At 36.5% G+C, this 25,523-nt stretch overlaps 1 long non-coding RNA gene across 1 annotated transcript in view; it reads right to left on the bottom strand.

Annotated features, from left to right (window-relative positions):
* Window positions 1-10,519: 10,519 nt before the first annotated feature.
* The window catches only part of LOC113600238 (uncharacterized), a 241,011-nt gene continuing 226,007 nt past the window's right edge, over window positions 10,520-25,523 (bottom strand). Inside the window, exons 3-4 of the long non-coding RNA XR_008296191.1 lie at window positions 18,326-18,383; window positions 10,520-12,813 (exon numbers count right to left, since the gene is read on the bottom strand). This is a non-coding gene — a long non-coding RNA (uncharacterized LOC113600238). The remainder of the gene's footprint in view (window positions 12,814-18,325; window positions 18,384-25,523) is intronic.

Genomic DNA, 25,523 nt, shown 5'->3' with positions numbered 1-25,523 from the left:
CATAATATATATTTTGTATCCAAAGGAGCAAGGTATAATGATAAGAATAACAGCAAATAATTTGTTGAACATTCACTACATATTAGGCACGGTATTCATATAACGCTCATGTCCACACCATGAGGGAATACAATTATCTCCGTTATACATTGACAAGTAATTAGCCCAACATGCCAGCTAGTGAATGAAGGAGCAAGATAAACCCAGATTGTAACATCCTTAAGCATTAGGAGTTAATTTACACTATGTCAGAAGCAATTATTGCATCTGTGATAGTACTCTGTAACCTACAGCCCCATGATTGGTTGGTTACACACTCTACTGGGGTTCGAGGTGAAAAAGAAGCTCCAGAGCAGAATAGGTCTGAGGTGGGCCATATATAAGTGAGTAGTATTTCCTGTGTCGTTATGGTTTTCTCTTTCCCTCCCTTTATTCTTTTTTGAATAATTTCCTCTTTTAATACTACCCTGAGACTCATGCAATAAAAGGAACTCATACTGCCTTCCTCTTGAAAACAGACCAGGACACATTTCTTTCTCTCTCATTCTCCACCACTGCTGTTTGTATTGAATTTGGAAGTTTAGGTAAACTCTGCTCCAGAATTTAGATTAGTTTTCCTTCTTTCAATTGTTGCTTTCTCTTCCTTGTCCTTCTTGAACCCAATCAAAACTAACGGCATTAATCCCTTTAATGCCAAAATTAGACACGTTGGGGAAATGTGACAAGCTGGCATTTTTGTCTAGAACTTGAGCTAAAGTGACAAGAGTGAGCTTATAACTCACAGGTGGTCTAGTAAACTTTACCTGGAAATTGCACAGAAGTTGGCATCAACACCCATTCAGAAGTTAAGAGTTTTTTGTCTGATTTGCTCTACACACACATCCCCTAAAGATCATTTTGGAAGTGGTTAAACAGGGCAGAATGTGGGTCAAGATCTCACGGGTAGGCTTGGGCTATTCAGTGTCTGCCTTTCCTTTTCACCATATAGTCACCATAAATGGCAATAATGCCTATATATAATATTTTCTTGGAATAGCTTAATGTATGATTCCACTTTGATATTTTCTGACCACAGCTATAGATTGAAGTAGCAGAATACCACAATTTGTTTTATTGCTTAAATGTCTCAAGACTCAGGGTGCCTGGGTGGCACAGTCGGTTGAGCATCCTACTTCAGCTCAGGTCATGATCTCACAGTCTGTGAGTTCGAGCCCCGCGTCGGGCTCTGTGCTGACCGCTCAGAGCCTGGAGCCTGCTTCGGATTCTGTGTCCCTCTCTCGCTCTGCTCCTCCCCCGCTCAGGCTTTGTCTCTCTCTCTCTCAAGAATGAATAAAACATTTAAAAAAATCTTTTAATAAAAATTAATGTCTCAAGACTCAAATATGGATTCTATTCTCACTTACTCTATGTCCATGTATGCCACAATTATTTTCAGGGTTTTTTTTCTGCTCTAGAATGCAAGGTCTACAAAGACAACTTGTATGTTCAATCACACTCTGAAAGGCAGCTACTGGGTGTTTGAAAACGTATATTATTTTCATTAAGTTTATAATTTTAACAGTAAAGCAAAATATATATACATTATTTAAAATGTTAAATAGCACAATACTAGCTATCAATACAAAAAAAATATTTATATTAGTAGACACTGAGCAATCAAATGCATGCTGAGAACCTAGAGTCTGCCAGAGAACACACTGCCACGGAAACTTATAGATGAGACTTGGTCTTGGCTTGGGACGAATAGGAAGATTTAATGACAGTCACTGAGAAATAAAAGACATGCTAATTAAGAACATAGGCATAATCATCCATTGTTAATTCTAGAATACTAAAAGTCAATTGTTCCTAATTGGGTTTACTTTGTAAACATTCAAGTTCTAACATGTCTCAAGACCTTTGCAATTATTCTGACAGCAATCCTCTTACTTCAGATTTTCCCAGGTTGATTCCTTCTCAGTCTTTCTGCCTTAGCTTATTATTTATTCCTCCCAGCTGTCACTCTCTATCAAATGAATATATTTTTTTCATGGCGTATATGAATGTCTAAAATGCTTATTTTTTTTTCTTTTTTGTCTTTCACTCCTACTGGGAGCTTTGATTTCTTGTTGTATCCCCAGGGACTTGATCAAGTAGTAAATACAATGATCTGTGACTTACGATTGTTTGACTTATGATTTTCTGACTTCACAATGGTGTAAAAACAGTATGCATTCAGTAAAAATTGTACTTCAAATTTTGAAATTCCATTCTTTCCCAGGCTAGTGATACATGTTCTAACACTCTTCTGTGATGCTGGGCATTGCAGTGAGCCACAGCTCCCAGTCAACCACACAAAACAGGGTAAAAAACTGATACACTTGCAACCATTCTGCACCCATACAATCATCCTGTTTTTCCCTTTTAGTAGAATGTTCAATAAATTACATGAGATAGTCAACATTTTATTACAAAACAGGATTTGTCTTAGATGATCTTGCCCAACTGCAGGCTAATGTAAGTGTTCTAAGCACATTTAAGGTAGGCTAGGCTAAGCTATGGCATTCTACCAATAAGGTATATTAAATGTAGTTTTACTTACAATATTTTCAATTTATGATGGGTGTATCAGCCCCCAGTCCCTGTGTCGATCGATTGAGGAAAATATGTGCTCAGGATTTATGAGATGAACGAATGAGTCACAATGGCTGTTACATTACATCCCATGTTGGGAAGGAAGAAGTGTTCAAAGGGGAGGGGAGGTAGGAAGTGAGCAACCCTTGCAGAACTAGCAAAGTATTTGACTCACTAGATATTCACAGATTGTCAATCTAACTGGTACTCAGTAAATGTTTGCTGAACCCAGCTGAATTAAAGAAATTTCAGATGATTCTGGATAGTACAGAGAACTCTACTAGAGGAATAATGCAGAAAAACAGAAGCTGGAATCAAATTCAAAGCAATCTTAAATATGAAGCACAGAAGTTTGTAATAAACCAATGATAATCGGGAATAATAAAAGGTTTTGTATCAGCAGGTAATTAAGGAAAAAGTAATTTTAAGAATTAAAGAATGTTGGAAATTTGAGTCATGTGGTATGGCCCAGCATGAAGAGAAAAAAAGCCAAGGTCAGTAAGGGACATATTGCAATAAACCAAACATATCATGAGAGATTCCTGCTCTAGAATGATGAGGGAATCAGTGCCTACAGAAGAACTGTCAGGACTTTTTACCTTGTTCACTGTGGGAAACAGAGATGATTATGAAATGGCACAGGGTTTGAGCTTGGATAATAGAGAAACTGGATTTACACAATACAGAAAATCAAATAAGGTTTTGAGAGAAAACAATGATATGAAGGTAGAAATTAACTATTAGGCAAGTAGAGATTCAGAACTGAAAATATGAGCTCTGAGGTTACAGAGACACAGAATAGCATTTTCCAAAATATGTTCCATGGGATGTTATAAGGTATTAAATAAGATATAAAAATAAAAGAAAAAGTAGTCATGGCTAAATAAGTATAAATTTGAGAAGCATTGAATCAAAATAATCCTTTACTGCAGAACATCTGAGTCTTTAATATCCTATGTGCCTTACAAATCTCAATACAGTGGTTTTATATCCATAAAGTTCTCCAAATTTGTTCAAGCACCATTTGTTTATTATGAAACATCTACCAGGATTTCTAATCCATAGGAAAATAAAAGTGAAGAAGACATAGATCATTGTTTAGTTTGCTAGGTAGGGCTGCCATAACAAAATACCACAGACTGGGTGACTGGCTTAAACAGAAATTTATTTTTTCACAGTTCTTAAGACCGGAAGTTCATGATCAATGTGTCAGCATATTTGGTGTCTTTTGGTGCCTCTTTCTTTGGCTTGCTAATAAGGATGCAGATGAGCCTTGTAGAGAGCTGTCTTCACTATATGCCCTCATGTGGTCTCTTCTCTATATGTGTACATCCCCTGGGTCATTTTGTGAGTCCACATTTCTTCTTTTTTATGGATACCAGATTGGATTAGGGCTATCCTAAGGACCTCATCTTAACTTCGTCACCTCTTTGAAAGCCCTATCTCCAATCAGTCACATTCTGAGGTACTGGTGCTTAGAGCTTCAACATATGAATTTTAGAGGACACAAAGTAGCACATAACAATCATCAATACAATGAGCATGGTGGAAGACTCAAAAAAAAAAAAAAAAGATTAAAGCCATAAGAAAGCGGGTCCACAGACTGACATGGGGAAGACTCACAATAAAAATAGAGCAAAAGGAGCCATGGAGATGCTAAAGAAGAAAGGACAGAAAGGTAGATGGACTGTCAGGATATTAAAGCATCAGAGTGATTAGGGGCTCTTTGGTGGCTCAGTTGGGTGAGCATCTGACTTCAGCTCAGGTCATGATCTCACAGTTCATGGGTTTGAGACCCACCTTGAGTTTTGTGTTGACAATGAAGAACCTGCTTCAGAATATCTGTCTCCCCACCCCTACCCCTACTCTGCTCTTGCTGTCTCTCTCTCTCAAAAGTAAATAAACATGGTGGGGGGGCAGTTTAAAGCATTCAGAGTGCTTAAGTTTCTCTAGAAATGCTAATGTATCCAAAAGTTGCAGAGAGCAAAGAGAAAGAGTATTTAGAAGAGGTAACTTAATTAGGCAATGCAGGAGTGTTGGTGGCCTTTGGGATCCAGATGAAGTAGTTTGAGATACAAGAGATTATAATGACAATGATAACAAATGATAATATATTTAATTGCGAGAAACTAAATGCCATGCTTGAGAAATCTAACATTGAAGAAATAGGCTATAGGATGGAATTACTACTTTTAGATTGAATCATAAAATTGTCATTTTTGTAGGTCAAAAGACAGTTAATTAACAGTAATTTCATATGATCCAACCTAAAAAATTATGTTTATTTTTAAGGAAAATCTGACATAAGTAAAACAAGAGTAAGAAATATTGGAAAAAGTGATACTGGAAAAGCTAGGAGTAAACAATTGAAAAGCTTGAGGAGAAACCGGGAAAATATTGGCTGAAAAATACTGAAGAAGAATCTTTTATAAAGAAAAATTTTTTTAAGAAGAAAGTTTGAAAAATGGTGATGGACAAAGCATGAGCAGACAGGTTCAATTTTTGAACTGCCAATAGGAAATTTAAAATGAAGTCCCAATGTCTACACATTTCATAAGTATTTGATAAATCTCTGCAAATGTTTTAGATTCTAATTATTATCTAATATTTTATCATTTTGAAAGGTGCTATTTAATTTAATGGCATCATCTAGTAGAATATGACCTATAGTTTAAGATTAAAGGTATGAGATTTCAACTCTATCACTTTTTCTTATAAAGGCAGTGATGATATTATAATAATACAAATACAAGGCATTGTTCAACATCCCACATAATGCAAAGCTCATGCAATTAGCTAATGAACATTTTCCTATCTGCTTGTACATCTCAGCAGGATCCCACAGTTCTTACAGTAATTGTGAGCTCAACTAGTATACAGAAAAAAAATCTGAAAAAAAGGCTGCTCCAATCGATATAATAGAAAGATAAAACAAATAACTGGGTTATTATCTAAATTATCTGCTATCAGTCACTGCATAGACATAAAACCACTGACACAGCAAATAAAGAGTAGCTGCACACAGTTTGAAGTGAAAAGTCATAGATTTTTACCATCTTCTCCACAATAGGGAGAGGAAACACTGGTATTTATAATGCATTTTCACTACTTTTTTTTATCAGTCAAACTGGGTGAGTAATACAAAGCATGGTCACAGGAATAAAAATAGTTTGTCCTGGGGCGCCTGGGTGGCTCAGTCGGTTAAGTGGCCGACTTCGGCTCAGGTCATGATCTCGCGGTCCGTGGGTTCGAGCCCCGCGTCAGGGGGCCTGCTTCTGATTCTGTGTCTCCCTCTCTCTGACCCTCCCCTGTTCATGCTCTGTCTCTCCCTGTCTCAAAAATAAATAAAACGTTAAAAAATTAAAAAAAAATAGTTTGTCCTTGGGGAGCCTGGGTGGCTCAGTCAGTTGAGCGTCCGACTTAGGCTCTGGTCATGATCTCACAATCATGAGTTTGAGCCCCATGTTGGACTCTGTGCTGATAGCTCAGAGCGTGGAGCCTGCTTCAGATTCTGTGTCTCCCTCTCTGCCCCTCCCCCACTCTCTCTCTCTCTCTCCAAATAAATAAACATAATAATAATTTTAAAAAAATTAATTATATATCCTTGAGCATAATGTAATTGGACAGTTTTGGAAGGAGAATAATATTTTAAGTTAAAGGTAAAAAATATATTATTGACTCTAATAGAAAATGTATATAAACTAATGATAAAAACTTTAAAATATTTATATGCACCCAATTGCATCTGGCTGTGCCTCCAGAACCCACCTTTATAGAGAATAGGACAGATTTTTCACATATTTGTTCTCTGTCACTGAGCTTGCTTTCTTGGAACAATTTGAGAACTGACAAGTGAAAAAAATAGAAGAGTTATTGCCTATCTAAACATTCAACTTACTGTCAAGGAGTGATACTGGCATTAAATGAAAGGCTGCTCTTCATGTACAAGAGAAGTATGTCATTTAAAAAGGTTGTTCATATGAACGCATTACTTTGGTTGCTTTACCTAACACAAAACTTGGGTAGCCAGACATGCATGGACATGGGTTTCATAGAATGAGCATTAATATTTGCAAAAGGAGCTTCTCAACAAGATACATAGTTGATAAAATCCAGTTTTCCAGAAAAAAAATTAATTATAGTACTTGACATTAAAGTTTACAATTAGTTAAAGCTGGAGAACCAAATTTATAAGTAGGTAAAATGGCAGGCAGGATAGCCATGTAGATAACCCAGTCTAGAGTTTATGTAGCAGAACCAATAATTTAAACTTGTCAGGGAAAAATAACAAATTTTGTTTTCTTAATCTCCCCCCTTAACAAATGTTTTGTCCTTTTACATTTCCATGGTGACTTTCCTCCAAGATATTAACATAATATCCTAAATGTAAATTATTTTAATATTTTTCAAAAAGGTCATGCAAGTAGAAGGGTACCAGGAACCACCTCAGTTTAAAGATGGAGAAATTAACACTCTGATGATTAAAAATTAAAATTAGATTCCTCTTTCCCAAGTAAATTGAATTCCCAGAAATTAGAAACTGAACTATGTTCTCCTATGTATTTACCTGATGAGTACATTTTGGAGAGAAAATATGTTAGAAATTTCTGATTAAGTAGAAGATAGAATAGATGTGTCCAGCAGCATAAGTTGGATGCTCAACAAACTTATTTCCCTTTCTTCACAGGGGCACAGCCAGACTACATTTTTGAACCTCTCTTAAGCTTAGTCATAGCCATGTGTACAAATGCGACATGTAACTCCTTAGTCTGCAGTTATCTCCACCCTAGATGTAGGAAAGAACATAGACTCTTTTCCCCTAACGTGCAGGGGATCCAGTAGGCTGTCAAGGCCCTGGTTGGTGGTAGAGCATCAAACTGAAAGGGAGCTGGGTTCCCAAATGACCCCATGGTGAAAAGTACCCCATTGCACTGGACCACCACCCCCATTAGACTGTGATGAATTTCCTTGTGTGAAAGGTAGGAATGAATTGCATTTTAAGCCTGTGAGAACTGAAGTTCATTTATTATTATATTCAGACCGCTCCACAGAACAAAATGTGTTTGCCTACCACTGCCTCCATAAAACACATTGAGGTAATAGTAAATGAAAAAGAAAAGATGCAAACCAAAAGAACAGAGAAAACAAGAGAGGTGATTGATCATAAGCAGATAATTGCTCAACTCATTTTGAAGCTGGAAAATGGAAGAAGGAGAGGTAACTTACATGACAGAAGAGATGGAACTGAAAGTTAAATGGATGGGAATAATAAAGAGAAGTTGAGCCCATCTGCCTTGAACTCATAAAATCTTATTTCTTGCCAGAACTAAATAATATAAAAGGAAAGGGTTAGGCTTGGATTCAAAAGACAGGTTGGTGATCTAACCCCTCCCAATTAAAACTTTCATTTTAATTGGGAGGGGTTAGATCACAGATCTCTTTCTCCCACCATTATTAATACTTCCAAATCTTGTGAAATTCCATAACTTCACTTGATAAAAAACAAAAACAGAAACAAAAACGGAACTAGGGACATACCAGGGACAGTGGAAGAGGGAAGTCAGGTGCCAGAATAAAAACAAGGATTAAATAAAATCTGCACATGAGTAGTGAGGCCTCTCAGTCACCTTAGTGCATGCTGCTCCCAGAGCACTGATATCTAGGTATATACTTCTACTACAAGAGAGTGGTGGGGGTTCTTCATTAGAGAAACTAAATGAGAAAAGACCTACATAGGGATTAATATTTGTCATCTTTCTGTGAAAATGCTAGAAATTTCCTCTAGAATGCCTCCACCGCACAAATGCGCAAATTATTTTCATGATTTTTTTTTTTAGGTCACATTCTTGAAGGTAAAGGATTACCAAGGCTTTGAGAAAAATCTTCAAACAGAGAGACTAAAACAAATAAAAAAGGAAATAATTTAGATGAAATAAAGATAACTCAGGTAACATACAAAATTTATCATCATCATTATTAATACCATCAAATAAAAAAGAAAAGATACTTAATCTATGATCCAGAAGTAGAATGCTATGAACAAAATTAATCAGAGAACAAAATGAGCTCCTACATATTAAAAATATAATTTTTAAATGATAAGGTGAATCTGAAAAAATCTAGGAAGTTTAAATAACAAAAAGATGGATAACTAAAGTGGAAACATACAAGAATTAGATCAAGTTAAAAAAAGCAGTATACAACCAATATAAATATCAGAAACTAAAAAAAGAGAAAATCTGGGGCACCTGGGTGACTTAGCTGGTTAAGCATCTGACTTCAGTCCAGGTCATGATCTCATGGTTCATGATTTCAAACCCGGCATTGGGTTCTCTGCTGTCAGCAGAGAGCCCACTTAGAATCCTCTGTTCCCCTCTCTCTCTCTGCCTCTACCCAGCTTGCACATGTACACACATTCTCTCAAAAATAAGCTTAAAAAAAAAGAACAATGAAATGCAAAATTTTCTAAACAAATCCAAAAGAAAAGAGATAAAACTGTAAATCACTGGTTTCCAGATTAGATATTCCTATTGAGTGTTTCAAATTCCAAAGGGAAAAATATGATTTTTTAAACCTAGAATTTTATACTGATTATGTTGGTTAGGCACATCAGTCCATCAGCTGAACCAAATGTACTACCAGCTCTGTGAATGAGGAAACTCCTAATGATTGTAGCTCAGCCATTTGACTGTTTCATGGCCCCTTAAGCCTTTGCAGCTCAGATATGAGACATTGTGGAACTAAGATATGTCATCCTCACTGTGCCTGCCTAAATTCCTGATCCACAAAATTAGTGAACATAATAAAATAGTTGTTACATTATGCCACTAAATTTCAGTGTAATGTCTTATACAGCAAATACATAACTAGAATATCAGCTAGACCCTCAACTGAATCCCAAAATTTTCAGACATGCAACAATTCAGAATACGTATCTCCCAAAAATCATTTCTCAGGGAACTAGTATATGGCATACTTTAGCAATATGATGGATCAACCAGAAGAAAAGAAACATCCAATTCAGAAAACAGAGAATCAAGCCCTGGAAAGAGGGAAGGGAGTCTGGGGATTATAAACTCTGCAGCAGAACTCCAGAGAAAAAACTATCAAGTTTAGCAAGAGATGGAGGGCGTTGGAAGGAGAGTCCCTTTGTGTGTGTGTGGGGGGGGGGGGGGGGTGCAGAATACTGATTTTAAAAAGAATTTGAGCACTTTGAATAATTATTATTAAGTAGTATTTGCAAGATCCATTGGAGCTTTTGGAAACAAATGGTTGGTTAGCACATATGAAACTGAACAAATTAAGTGCTCCTGGGTGGCTCAGTCAGTTAAACATCTGACTCTTGATTTTGGCCTACATTATTATCTCAGTCATGAGGTCTAGCCCTGCTTCAAGCTCTGTGCTGAGCATGGAGCCTGCTTGGGATTCTCTCTCTCCCTCTCCTTCAGCCCCTCCCCTACCTGTGCACATGCACTCTCTCTCTCTCTCTCTCAAATAAAAAAAAAGAAAATTAAGTAAACAAGATACTGCTTAGCCTCGAGAGCAATAAAAATGTTAGAGAAAGGTGGAAAATATAAAAAGGGCTAAGTCTTTGGGCTCCCGGGTGGCTCAGTTGGTTAAGCGTCCGACTTTGGCTGAGGTCACGATCTCACGGTTTGTGAGTTCAAGCCCCACACCAGGCTCTGTGCTGACAGCTCAGAGTCTGCTTCAGATTCTGTGTCTCCCTCTCTCTCTGCCCCTCCCCTGCTTGCACTCTGTTTCTCTCTCTCCCCCTCAAAAATAAAATAAAATATTAAAAAAAATTAAAAAGAGCTAAGTTTTCAACTGTTAAAACATAAAATAAATACTTAACATCTAAAATTGATTTAATAATTAACAGATAATAATATTATATAGACAACTGGATACAAGAGCAAGAAGAAGTAAATTTGAGAATTTAGAATATTTGGCTATGGGAGAAGAAAAAGACAGAAGGTATGGAGCAAGTGTTTGTTCTATTTGTAATAAAATCTTGTACTCTTTTTAGCTCTTCTTGGATAAGGATAATGATTACTTTCCAAAGGTGTAGAATATGGACAGAAATCCTCATCAAGCCAAATGAGTATGGTAAATAGAGAGTTTTCCTATCAAGCAGACATGATTTGCATTCACTTCTACTTATCATATTAGGTAAATTATTTATTTAGCCTTCTTTAGCCTCAGTTTCCATGTGGGAAAAATGAGGATAAGTTCTTTATCATCAAGTGCTGTTGTCAGAAATGTTTAAAAAAACTATAACAACACAAAATTTAGCAGAGCAAATTTTAAAGATCCTACTGTCTTTATTGAATGATTCATGAATCAAGCATCATCTCATCTAGCAGATAAAAAGAAGCTCCAAGGACCTATATGAAATGAAAGACTTTTATGGGTAGAAGGGAACAGAAACGAGGAAGCTATATTAGGCAAACAGTAGGTTGTTTGCAGCAAGGTCACTTCCTTGTGGGGAATGGCAGGAGTCTATCAGTCAGATTACATCACTAGTACTGACCAGGAGATTCCTGATTGACTGGTTTAAGATTCCATTTCTGGGAGAGGCCAAAACTGTAATTAAGTTCAGTCTGTTTAGTGACATGAGGCTTAGCGTAAGCGACTCCATTTTGGGCCTGTTGTCTGTCTTATTTTTAATGGAAATAAATGATACAATTGTAAAGTAACTAAAGCATAGTAGAATTTCAATATATGTGAGCTCACATCCTTCCTTTTGTATTTGCAGTCATCTGAATAAATACATAAATATCTTGTACTCTTTAAGAATGCTCACCAAAATTAACTTAAATGTACAATATAAATACCTGAGATCCACAGGCCAAAGTTAAAATGTATGCAATTCAACAATCTGGTATTATATTCATCTAGTGAAGGTGAAGATCTAATACTTTAGGTGAGACCTTGACATTCACTAAATCTAGTGCATTGTATGGAGTGGTGGGAAATGAAAGATTTTACTTTTGGTCTCAAAACTTCCACTGAACAAGTGGTCCAAATCACTTAATTTTCTCAGGATTCAGATGTTCTCCCCATATTGAATGAAAAAGGAAAGATGGCTCTGGTTATCTAGTTGGAGACGTAAAAATGAATTATTATCTGTGTAACATACATTGGCTTCTTGGCAGAGATTGTTGCAATACAAACAAAAAAATTCTAATTTAATGGAAGACATTGTGTTCTATGCACTGTATACATAGACCAACCCAGCTCTTCCTTCCCAGAGGAGACCTTTTACCTCTCCTTTTGTGAGCATTAATGTGGTCTGGGATTAAGTAAGCACTAGAAAAATGACTTTTTCTTCTCAAATACACTAGTTTTATCATAAACTGGAGTGCAAGTTATTATAGTTTGTTCCTCTCTAAGAAACTATCCCTGGATAACTAATGTGTGGCAACACAATAATTAGATTCCAGGATCCCTCAATTTAGAGTATCAGTATTTCTTAAACTTTAAAGTGCACAGGAATCACCTGGGGGAATCTTGTCACCAGCAGATTCTGGCTATGTTGGCCTGGGATATGGCCTGAAAGTTTGAATACCTAACCAGCTTCCAGGAGATGTCAATTTGGTTGGTCCTCAAACCACATTTTCAGTAGCAAGGATTAAAAGACAGTGCCACCATGCGAATGTGGTGTGGGCCATATAAATAAATATTACTCATTATGCTAAACATTAACCACTTTTCAATTTCTATGTTGGGATTTACAACCATGGACCCCTGATTTGAAGAAAGCTAGTGCTTTCTGGACTAAAGTAACAGATTGAAAATGCATCATCTGCTCTGGTTATTCAATGCCTTGCTGAGTTCAATCAGGATTTCTTCATCCTCCATTACCCCCATTAGTCCTGCTGGGTTAGTGCTCAATCTTGATCTGTATCTTAGTCAAGACAATTGTTGCTGATTAACTATAATTACTAGTAATGGGTCCAGCTTTCTTTCGGAGACTAATGCCCTCAGTTCATCCCTGCATTGTTCTGCCATAAAAGGTCCCAATCTGCTAGTCATTTACTTACTTATTCTTTAAACCAACAACAAGTTGCTTCATGTGTGGGCTTTTAAATACTGTCCACTAGGTCTAAATACCATGAGTATACCTTTTACTTTACCTTTTCTTTTCTCCTTCCCCCACCATTTTCTTTTTTACATTTTAGAACAGGAGAATGACAAGTCCTAAAAAAAAAAAAAAAAAAAAAAAAGAGTAGACATGCTTACAAAAAAATTCTAGAAGCAACAAAAACAAAAATTTAAAGGTACATTAAAACATTACTTAATATCCAGAAAGATTGCAAAGTTTTGCACATCGTTAAAAATGGTAAACATAAGTAAATTAGAACAATTTGCTAATTTTACTAATTTGATGACCTGCAGATTTGATTCTTTATTTTTTAATTTTTTTGATGTTTGCTTATGTAATAAATTTAATGCACAAACCCCTACATGTACATTGTATTTTGTTACTTTTTGTAAGAAATTTTAAATAATAAGCAGACAACGTGTGTCTAAAATCCTCTAGTTTTAATCATTTTCTGACTGTACCTTTTGTTGAAACATTAGGCATGGATAAGTCATTAAGTCAGTTAAGTCTCCAACTCTTGATTTCAGCTCAGGTCATGATCTCATGGTTCGGTTTGTGAGACCAAACCCCGCACTGAGCTCTGTGCTGACTGTGTGAAGACTGCTCAGGATTCTCTCTCCCCCCTCTCTCTGCCCCTCCCCTTCCCTCACGTGCATGTGCATGTTGGCTCTCTCTCTGAAAAATAAACTTAAAAAAAGAGGTTATAGAAGAATATGTGGCATACAGTACTCAATAAATGTCTGCTGAATAATCAATTCATATAAGCATACATTATTTTTTTCTTAAAATTACCAGAGACTGTTATGTATAAAGAACTAAATACTCACCATCTCCTTCCTAAGTACTAATGGCATATTTATTACATTTCTACACTACCAAGATATCACCTTACCTTACTGGCATGCCTTTCTCTTCCACCGTCCATTTAATGCAATATATGAGTAAATATTATTTCTGATATTATGTGCATCAGCAAACGTTATGAGTAACTAATATAAAGGTTTGTGCAAAGTGTTTACCGATATGTGGTATCAGGAACCAGTCAAATTATAGAATTTTGTCATTTCTATTTGTTATGCTCTGGAGTCTCCTTGGCAGAGTAGTAATAATTCTGGCTTAGGAGTTAGAAGACCTGATTTGCAGTCTCTACAGCTTAGTAAGTGTGAGACCTTGTGAGGAACTTATCCTCTCTCTGCATCAGTTTATCTATAAAACTGTCCTTCCTAACATTACAAAGAATTTGCATGCACTAGTGTCATGTCTTCTTAATCTCTTTACATCATGCCAAGAATACAGCAGAACCCCAAGGAATATGTTTACTGAAAGGATAAATGAAAAACTTGAAGATTAGTAAAGTATGACTATTTGCAGCAGTGTTGGGGAGACATGACAAGGGGTTGAGATGATAGAGGAGAGAGACATGTACATCAATAATAAGAAGAGCAGATAATTAATTCAAATAATATAAAAACATACAAAGCCACATGAAATAGAGCATGGAATGCCTTAAGGACTATAGATACATGTGGTTAGTTGAAATGTCTGATCTGAAAGAGGCAGGTTGGTTTCAGATTTTTAAAGACCTTGAATAATACACTACAGTGCTTGGGATTCACCCTGTATGTTGATGGAAAGTCAGTAATAGAATTCAAACAGAACAGCATGTACAAATATGAGCTTTAAGGGGATTTGTACATTGGGGAGAATATAGGAGAAAACAGAAGCTAGAAAAAAAAGGGGAAGAATGAAAATTTCTTAGTGGTTTATTATGAGTGTACTATCTCATTTGATAATTACTAAATTATTTTAATATAATTAGAATTATATGAGGAAATATATATATATATATATATATATATATATATATATACATGAAGCCTATACTCAGTAAATGTCTGCTGAATAATTAATTCATATATATATATACACACACACACACATACACATATATATTTTATTTGACAAGGCATCACAGCCATTGAGAGGCAGAACTGGGCATTGAACACAGTCAGCTGACTCCAGGGTCAACACTTGCCCACACAGCTTATCACCTACCTCCAGCTATCAGGTATTTGCATTAATCTCTAGATTAAATAAAAATGAAATGGTTGAACTGAGGCAGTGGCCACAGAAATAAACAGGAAAAAGAGATTCAGGGAGCATATAGGAAGTAAACTAATTGGACTTGGTGACTAGTTAGTTAGACATGGCGGTTAGAGAAAGGAGAAATTGAGGGTGTTTTTCTCTCAAATTTGGGATGATTTGAAAATGCCCCAAAAAGGATATAGCTGGAAATTTTGAAAAACAATACTAGAAAAAGAAAATAAAACCTTTTTCCAGGCATTCATATATAGAACACTATTGTAGGTTTTTTTTTTTTTATTTCTATCCACTGAATAACAAAATAAGGGGGAGTGTGGGTGGCTCAATCGGTTAAGTGTCCAACTCTAGATTTCAGGTCGGGTCATGATCTCATGGTTCATGAGTTTGAGCTCCACTCTGGGCTCTGTATTGGCAGTGTGAAGCCTGGTTAAGATTCTCTCTCTCTTCCTTTCTCTGCCTCTCCCCCACTTGCTCTTTCAAAAAGTAAATAAAAATAAACTTAAAAAAAAAAAAGAAAGAAGGTTGGTACTTCCACAATTAATTTGTGGTATACATGAGAGCAAGTTCAAATGTCCACTATATGTATTTAATGATTACATTAATAATTGCTATGGACTGAATGTTTGTGTCTCCCCAAAATTCATATGTTGAAGTCCTAATCCCCAATGTGACTGTATTTGGAGATGGGGGTCTGTGAGGAAGTAATTAAGGTTAAAAAGGTTCACAGAGTGGAGCCCTGATCCAAGAGAGCTAGTGCTCTTATACAAGGAGGATGAAACACCAGAACTCTTCCTCGCCTTCTCTCTGCCACCTGAGGACACAGTGAGAAGGCAGCTGTTTGCACACCAGGAAGAGAGACCTCATGAGAAACCAACTATGTTGGCACCTTGCTCTCAGACTTCCAGCCTCCGGAAGTGTGAGAAAATAAATTTCTGTTATTTAAGCACCGCCCCCCCCAGTCCATGGCATCTTGTTTTATCAGCCTCAGTTGATGTTTTATTAATTAATTTGACTGATATTTATTGAGTTCCTTCTATGTGAAGAGCAGTATGATAGATGTTGTGAAGTTGAATGAGATATTATCTCTGCCTTTAAGAAATTTACAAAGTAGCAGAGGAAATTAGAAACGTTAGAAAGACCCTCAGCTCCCAAATCTAGAAAATAGGAATCGTAAACAAATGTCAGTGATGTCATTAACTGGTCAAATGTTCTGGGAGGCATTCTGGACCTTGTGCAAATTTTTTGTCATCAAGCAATCACTGTATTGCAATCCTACGTTTGAGCACTTGTTCCATATTTAAGGAATTTCAAAAGCTAGGCAATAAATTCCATTTTTGCCTTTGAAGTTTAAAAGAAACAGTTATGACAAATGTATACATAGGTCATGGTATATCAATGGATTTATACAAATGGTATTTACACAAAGGTGAACTTGCAGAATTAAGAAGTTACTTTGGATAGCAAACAAGGAGTTCTGAAGGAGACATCTTTTGAATTGGGTCTTGAATGAATAATTTAGCAGTAAGTTACCCAGTATGGTAACTTCATGTAAAAGGTTATTTTAAAAAAAGATATACTAAGCCACCAAATATAAAAGAAAAGATGATTCTGAAACATTTCACCATTAGCGGAAATGGATATGATGCAGAGAAAAGAAAAGAATTTAGGAGATCGCATTTCTGAGGTTGTTTAAAGTTACCTACTAGTTGACAACTAAGTTAAAACTCAAAATATTTTCCCACTGGAATTTGGCCAACTAACAATTCAGAGAAGCCAACAATTTGTTTTAGTATTGGTTTGAAACTACAAGAAAATATGAATAATAGTCATCATATCAGCCTATCAAACACACAGCAGATTTTATTCTAATCACTTGCTTCATTGTCTATAAGCTTTCTAGACCTCGCTGATAAGCTCTAAGCAAAAGGGCTTTGTTTTCCTTGTTTACCAATGCACAGTATATAATCAGGAATGAATACAATTAGGAATGAACGTATTTTAGTTGAACAAATAAATTAATAAATCTAAACTTATTTCACTCTAAAATGCAAGGTCAGAATTTAATAATAGAAATTAATTGGCCTTGCCACTTTCCCTAAGGATATAATCGCATTTCAACATGAATTAATATAAAAATTACCTAACATTATTAACCATTAAAACTGTTCACATGTACTTGATTTGGTATGATGTAAGTGTACCTGCAATTACTTAAATTCCTTTTATAGAGTTGCAAATAACACAGAGAATCATTAAGGACAAGAAACCACATTTCATGACATGGTGATGAAGGGCTAGTCAAATGCTGCAATGATGGAAACGGCATTCAGTAGTAGTTCAAAGGTATATAAAATATAGAGTAGATGGGTGCCTGGGTGGCTTAACAAAGTTAAGTGACCAACTTTTGATTTTGGCTCAGGTTATGATCAGGAGATCAAGCCCCGCTTCGGGCTCTGTACTGACAGCAAAGAACTTGCTTGGGATTCTCTCTGTCCTCTCTCTCTGCCTCTCCTCCTGCGCACTCTCTCTCTCTCTCTCTCTCTCTGAAAATAAATAAATACACACACACACACACACACACGTGTGTGTGTGTGTGTGTGTGTGTGTGTATACAAGAGAGAGAGAGAGAAAGGCAGTGAACATAGTTTTATTTAATAAATTCTACAGGAATATTTAGGATAGTATAATATGTAGGGATTGTAGTAATGATAGTTTGCTTAATTTTCAAGGATGTACAAATTATTAAAGTAATATTTAAATATTGCTGACATTTGCCTAGGGAGGTAGAAGTCACTCTACTAGACACAAAGCATTTTTATATCATTTTTATTTTTTAATGAGTAGGACAACAAAAGATATTATCAGTCAAGTCAATCAGCTTGATGTTGAGATCTGAAAAGATACTGGAACAAACTAACCAAATTAAAAGCTATGTTTAAAGGATGATAAATATATATGATAAAGTGACAATACACACAACCAGTTATGTTAGCTCAATTTAATTTATATCTGTGTAGGAGTACAGGGTATAAAGTTATAGAGCAACAGTATTTGTAATACCATTCAAGTCAGCATTAGAAATATTTCTGACTTTACCCTGAATGTCTCTTGCTATCTGTTTTAAAACAAACTAACAAAAATTGCTGTAATGTCATTTTCAAACAGGAGTCATCAGTTGCTAGTTGCCAATATAAGAGAAAAAAGGGACAATGCAGGAAAATATTACATAGATCTGAGATTATGTCTAGAAGTAGTCTCTTGGTATTTTAGTAAGATGACTGGGAAATGGAGTCTAAGCCTGAATATTTTTGCTCATGATACAACAGTGAAGTGTGGCTGGTTTTATAGAGAATATGTAAGAAATTTAAGCAATCCTTATCTGTCTTTTACATAGTCAGAGTGGGGAGGAAAATAGTCCAGTCATCAGAAATATATACAAAGAAAGTTGCTGAGCAAATTATCTGCATGTGTATCTATGATAGCAAAGTGAAGACATAAAAGTACCTGAGGTATATTGAAACACTGTCAGAGGAGAGGGCACTCTTCATGCTTGTTAAATTTCCTAAAGAAAAAAAAAATCACATGGTCTATTAGAGAATTGGAATCTGTAAGGATCTGGTCCAGACAACTGAAGACAGCTCTGCTATTCACCTAGAGGATGCAGGTAGGACTGATTCAAAAGAAAAGTAATATGTTTTAATATGTCAATTATGTAAGTTGCCTGCTGGCATTTGGGAATATGATTCTAGCTTCAATGGGTGAAGTCAGAATGAGATATATGCATTTGGGAGTCATACAAATATAAATGGATGGAAGTTGAAACCACAGTCAGGGATAAGCATATCTAAGTAGGACAGGTAGATGATAAATGAAACAGTGGACCAAACCCTAGATAATTCTAACATTTAATGGGCAGTCAGAAGATGAGGGTAATATTGCTCCCCACCTATGTCTTAGTCCTATACTTACTAAGCCATGATATAGTGAGAAATCCTTCTCATTTCCTCCATTTAAGTCATTGATGTGCCATCTCTAATTTTTGTGTTCTTCCCTCTATATAACCCCCTGGTCAAATCCTATCAACCTCTCTTTAGAAATACTTAGGCTCAACCTTTCTTTTATATTTCAACACAATATCCAAGACCAAGGACTTCATTACTGCACAAACTCCTATCTAATAATGTCGATAAAGATCCAGTAGCTTTGTCCAGTTCAGCCTGGACAACAGACTTACTATTTCAAATCCCTTTCTACCAGACTTCAGTGTGCAGCAATAAAAGTTCCTTTTAACATTGATTTCTGATGTTCATATCCTCAGGCAGAGGTACCTGAAGCCTGAAAATGAACTCAGACATTTCAAAGGCCAGGAACTTGGTCTTCTACAATCATGTTCACTATTGCTATTTCCTACCATCAGAATGGGGGCCAAAATATGCTTCACTTCCACCAGGCTTCTTTTCTTGGTAGTTTCATCTCCACAAATTATAATCTAACTCATCTTTGAAGGCCTGCTTTTTCAGGTAAAGACATTCAAATCTAAATCATCCTTCAGGGTTCTAATTCCTCTATAAAGTCTCCCTAATACAGATATATCATTCTCTCTAATATCTGAACACCTGCAAAAATTATTATTATAATTAAATTTTCTTCTGGTGTAGGTTTCAAAGTTCCATAATTCTTATACATAACACTGTGACTTCTTCCACTAAGTTTCTCAAGATTAGGGACTATGCCTAATGCTTTCTTGTTTTCAACAGTACAGAGTACAGTTAGATAAACTGCAAACTAAATATGTACTTCTTTAAGTTGCAAAAGCAAGCACAAACCTAGTCCTCATTGTCTACTTCTTTGCTTTCAATAAAATGACACCAAAATAAGTGATATATATTTATGTAAAGAATTGAAGATTGTTAAAGAGAGCCTATAAGAATTTTAGTACCAGTACAGAAAAAATGAGCCCCTGATTAGTCTGCCCCAATTGATGACCTAAGAGAAGACAACTCATTAAATGAATGAGGATAGGAAAGAAGGCACAGAGGCATGATCAAGAATGAATAATTAGAACCTAAGAAGTCCTAGGGCACCTGTCTGGCTTCAGTCAGTGACGTGTGAGACTCTTGATCTTGGGGTTATTGGTTTGAACCCCATGTTGGGTGTAGAGATTACTTAAAAATAAAAAATCTTTAAAAAAAGAACTTAAGGAATATTGCCCTCACAAACACAATTTACAAATTGTGCACTAGTCCTTATTCAATACGCTATTAATCTTATATAAAATAAGATACCAGGCATAACACTTCATTGAAATATTTCCTCCAATAAAAGAAGTCAAAAGTTTCATGAACAGAAATAAAGGAGGTAATTTAACAAGCAAAATGAAAATATTAAATATGCACACAAAGTAAATGTATTAAATGTATATCAATAAGATTAATCATAACAGTTGTTTCTATGGGTTTGTACCAGACATAATTCCCTACTTCTCCTCCATCTGGTATTGGAGGTTTCATGGTAGGAATGGGATTTTAAGAACTTATTGCCCTACTCATTCTGCTTGTATATCATCTTCTCTGTTGCTTCAATTTCATCCATAATCACAGTTTGTGTATTGTTCCTCTCCTGCTCAACATTCATTTTGGTTTCTTCCACACTTAGAATTAAATTAAAAGTATTGGGGGGGGGGTCCCAAGTGATCTGGCTTCTAGTTACTTCTCCATTTATCTCCACCATTTTCCCTTCACCCAATGCACTTCAGCCAAGTTGGCCTCCTTGTTCTTCCTTAAACAGTCAAGTGTGCTACTGCCTTAGATACTTTATACTTATTTTACCTCTGTGTGAAATGCTCTTCATGGCTTCTATACGTCTCCATTTAATATTATAACTCAACATTCTGTACTAGCAGCCCTACCTTTTCCTAATGATCCTGTTCAATTACTCTGCCAGAATAGTGACTTCTTTCCTTGTCTGCTCATTTCTTGGTACCGGATGTCTAAAGTTACTGGTGATAGCTATAAAACTATGGTCTAAGTTAAATGAGACCCTTACTGTATCCCCAGGTGGAAAACTCCCCTCTCTGAGAATCAAGAGCTCTAGGCCTGCAAACTCTAAACTTTCAGAACAGAGACTATAAATTCATCAAGTACATGCCTATTGTCTTAGTCCCTGGACCCACACATTTATCCAGTGGGGACACAGTACTATATAAATGCTACGGATCTAGAGTGTATACCATATTCTATAGGATGGTGTCCCAATCTGGCAATTCAGCTGTGCTTTAGGAAGCCATCCCACCTCTCTATAAAGCCAACAGCATTTGAATATGACTCAAACTCACATGTCCCAAACTCACATTTCCATCATCTTTATTGAAATTTGTCCTTTATCATCTGAGGTGGTAATACATCAAGTCTTAAGTTAGAAGGTCAAACAATATATACATCTCTCACTAATGCTGCTGGCCAAAACTTTATCATCATGAGAAACCGTCATATAACAAGAACTGTGTCAGTTTCGGTCAAGTTGAATTATTACCCCTTCCAAAGCAAAAGAGGCCCAATGTCCATCCACTTGCCACAAGTGGCGGGTTGGCTTTTTTTGTGTGGGGGGGTGGGGTGGGGGAGATAATACCATATCATAGCCACAGTATTAATATCTACTGTTGACAGGTTAGATATTGGCATTAGAAATAGCTGGATCTGTCTTAGTGCCAGCCCATAATGTAGTGTGCATATATCGTCTCCCTCCTTGCCACCATTAGTACCTCATTCATGTACCCATATTTCAACACTTGGGAGAAATTCACTAATAAAAACTTGCTGGATCATTCTTTCTACTTGGTTGTTTAGTGTCTTTTATATGGTGGTAACCTCTGGTGGGTAATACAGAAACCTTCAGATAGATAGATAGATAGATAGATGATTCCATAGAACCTTGAACAGAATATTTTAGTCTTTTCCCTTCCAGACTTACCAGTCAGCCAGGCTACTTACTACTGCCTATAAGTCCATGTATATTTTTACCTCAGGGTCATTTCCCTACCAAATAGATCCCCAAAATTCCAATGACTGGAAAAAGCTCCTCTCACTGCACTCCCTTTGACAAATGCCTCTGAGTGGGCTTGCATTGCACCATTAACTCATGGACATATGAAGCCTAGTCAATTGTGAAGTATGCTTAGCTATTTTCCACTGTCATTTGCCATGATCCCCGTTGATAAAGTGGTACCAAATTGATAAATTAGAGATATCACAGAGATCGCCATCCTGTTTAAGTTTAATATTCTTTAATTTCTGAGGTAATTAACTTCCCGTACCCACAGTATGTAGTATTGTTTTGATTTATGGCCTTGGATGAGTAGTTTTGTTTTCCACTTGGCTTTCACCTCTACAACACCTCTTGCTGGGCCCATATTTATAAGAAGCTTTCCTTCAGTCAGTGGGCTCTGGGTCAAGTAGAGAAACCTATCAAGGGACTTTTTGTTGAGGTGACTGCCATCAGGCTTTTGATCAGCCTCCATTCTCTATTTCTTTTGAGTGAATAAATTAAGCCAATCCATATTTTGGCTGTCCATGTATCTTGTCTCTAGTAACACTGTGTTCTATTAACCATTTCTCTGGGTACCACACCAGTCTTACTATTCATTGACATAGTAGCACTCATCCTTTTTCTGACGATTAAGTACCACCACCTCATCCACTGTCATGGATTCCAAGATTTCAGGATATCATTATTTCCATTACCATCAAGACACTCAATTCCATAATAGTATCTCCTATCATCCCTGGCTACAGAGTACAGAAATTACTGAGTTTATCATTGCGGTTGGTGCTGCTCTTATCAGTATATTCCTTATCACTTATGGAAGAAACTGTTTTCTGGGCTATTTTGTGCAACATATCCAACCAGCTGGTGGAGAGTTCCAGCCTTACATGGTAGACCCACTCTACCATACTCACTCTATGAGTCCATTGATCCTTCATCAACTGCTAAAGTTGTACCAACATTTATGCTTCAATTTGTTTGTCCCCAACTCCCAAGTTTCCAAGAGCCATCTTAGCTACTTGTTGACACCATACTCAAGGCTCATGCCTAGGTGCTAAATTCTGTTCCATAGGAAAGTATTTGCATATTGATCAGTTCTCCCCTATTGAACTTTATACCTCTGCCCCCTTGATTCAGCACCCTCAGGATCAAGTCTCATGCATACCCCCTAGATTCCTACTAATACATGTTAGGCATACATTGAACTCCCTTGGCAACTGTCTCACTCCTCCCTTAATAGGTTCAACAGCACAGCCCCTGCTGAGGTAAGCTGGGGTTGGATTCCTGTTGTTTCCTTGGTTGCCAGGAAGGGAAGGCCAAGTATTGTCTTGTAAGGACCTGTCTCATTTGAGGCCTCTTCACTGGTCTTCAAACAAGGGTTCCTTACAGAAGGGCCACTTTTGCAAGGCCCAGCAGAGTTAGGGGGGATCTCCCCACATCTGCCCAGAATCCCTTGTTCAGTCTCGGGATTCCATTTTCTCCTTCTTAGGGCCCTGCCCTTGGTATAGTAGACATGCTGGGACTAAGCATCTGAAGGTCTATTACCCATACAAACTAAATCCTGAGCCTGGTCCTTCATTCTCTGTGCTTTTAGCTACAAGAGATAAAAATTTCCTTCAATACTGTCAAGGAGGTCCTCTGGCTTTCACAAATTGGTGATTAATCAGCCCAAGCCTGTCATTATCCCCTCAGTGCTCTGCAACGATGTTGTAGTTCCATATTCTTAACAGTAATTATCATTTGTCTCATACCTCACCAGCTAGTGCAACATCCTCCTCAGTATTTCATCTTGGTTCACTACCAATGGGGAAATAAAGTGCAAAATGCTGTAAACAATGGAAATTTCAACCAATCCTGCAACCCTTGGAACTGGGGTGAACCTTCAGAGTTATCCCAACTTGAAGCAAGCAGACTTTTTCAACCTTATATCAGACTATGAGGGCACAGTCTGAACCATGGGAGGGGTATAACTTTGTGAGAGGTGCTACCCTGTGACCTTTGGCAATCCCTGGCAAGGGGGTAAACTCAGTGACGGTCAGCAGTAGGTATTCCCACTAGCAGAGGGGATTTGGGGAGAGCACAAATATACTATTAGTATAGCTGAAAACAAATTACTTTAATCGAAAATAAAAAACCAGAAATGACCATATTTTGTAAGAGCTGGAGATGAAAAAGTGATTTGAAAATGGCGATTATTCAATTTCTTGTTTATTACAATGTAGAAGTAAAACAATTCATATCCAATACTGTATAGTGTTACTGAGTATTATACAAAAACATATTATTTAAATTAGGTATTTATTAAGTGATAAATAATTTTGGTAACTGGTCTATTAAATATTTTATATTATGTAGAATACTGATATATAAGGAGTTGAGTATTCCAGGCTTTTAGTGCCTTGATATTTCCCACTTGAAACATGACATATAGGTTCCCACTTTTCTCAACGCACTTCAGGGTTTGTGTATCTGTATTCTCCAAAAAGAGAAATTCTATTAGTTATTAATACATGATAACAGTTCATAAAATTAGAACTCATTATCAACAAATGAAAATTGTGGGGCACCTGGGTGGTTCAGTCAGTTGAGCATCCAACTTGGGCTCAGGTCATGATCTCACGGTTTGTGGGTTTGAGCCTCCATTGGCCTTGCTGCTGTCAGAGCAGAGCCCACTTCTGATCCTCTGTCCCTACCCCATTCATGAGCCTTCTCTCTCTCTCAAAAAAAAATATTAAAAAAATGAGAGTTCTGACTGTAGAATAAATAAATAAGAATAGATAACTTCTAAAGCATGAAACCTTTCAAGGGAGAGAAATTTCAACTTTTAGTTAATTTTGAAGCATCAGTGAAAGACTACTATATAACCAATTTTGTGCTATATTCTAAGTATGCAAGAATAAATAAGCCAGAAGCTCCATCCTCAAGGACCTTTCCATCCAATATGTGCGGGAGAACACAGTAAGGTAAACAAATAATTGTAATTTAATTTGTGAGATAAAATAATAGCAGACCTATTAATAACTGTGGTGCAAATTAGAAAATAATCAACTATGGTTGATGAGAGAGAAGGAAATCCCTATTTGGGGACTGGAGGTTTGAGATGTTTGCAATGTATGTGTGTGGGAAGCAAGGGGGTCTGTGCATATGAAAAAGAGAATTCTAATAAAAATGAGACCCATTTAAAGTTACCAGATTAGTAATAACAAAAAATAAATATCTTGGAGAATAGTGCAAGAAGAGATTGAATAGGTGAATAATATGGGCATGGAATGAATTAGACCTAATTAGGAGTTTTTACTCTATACTCTCAAGTATCCAGTGACTACATTTATTAAAGGAATTACAAACTTCTACAGCAATTTTCTTGCATTAGACTATATTTTTTTAGGCCAGGGGTTGTGTCTTGGTCGCCTCTGTATCTTCCAATACTGTGCCTGATTCTTGGTTGAGTGGATATTTTGAATTTCACATAGACAAAATTCAATGAATGAATGAATGAATGAGTGACAAAATGAATGAATAATGATAATAGTAATAATAATAGCAGTTAACATTTGGAAGCATTTAGTACCATGCATGGGTAAATCTTATTTAATTTTCACAACAATTCTATTACTTAGATACTAGTATTACCCATGGTTTATTTACAAAGGAGGAAATA

The sequence above is a fragment of the Acinonyx jubatus genome, chromosome B1, assembly GCF_027475565.1.
Source record: "Acinonyx jubatus isolate Ajub_Pintada_27869175 chromosome B1, VMU_Ajub_asm_v1.0, whole genome shotgun sequence".
Lineage (NCBI taxonomy): Eukaryota > Metazoa > Chordata > Mammalia > Carnivora > Felidae > Acinonyx > Acinonyx jubatus.
The sequence above is the reverse complement of the archived record's forward strand: the minus strand, read 5'-3'. Positions and strand labels throughout refer to the sequence as shown.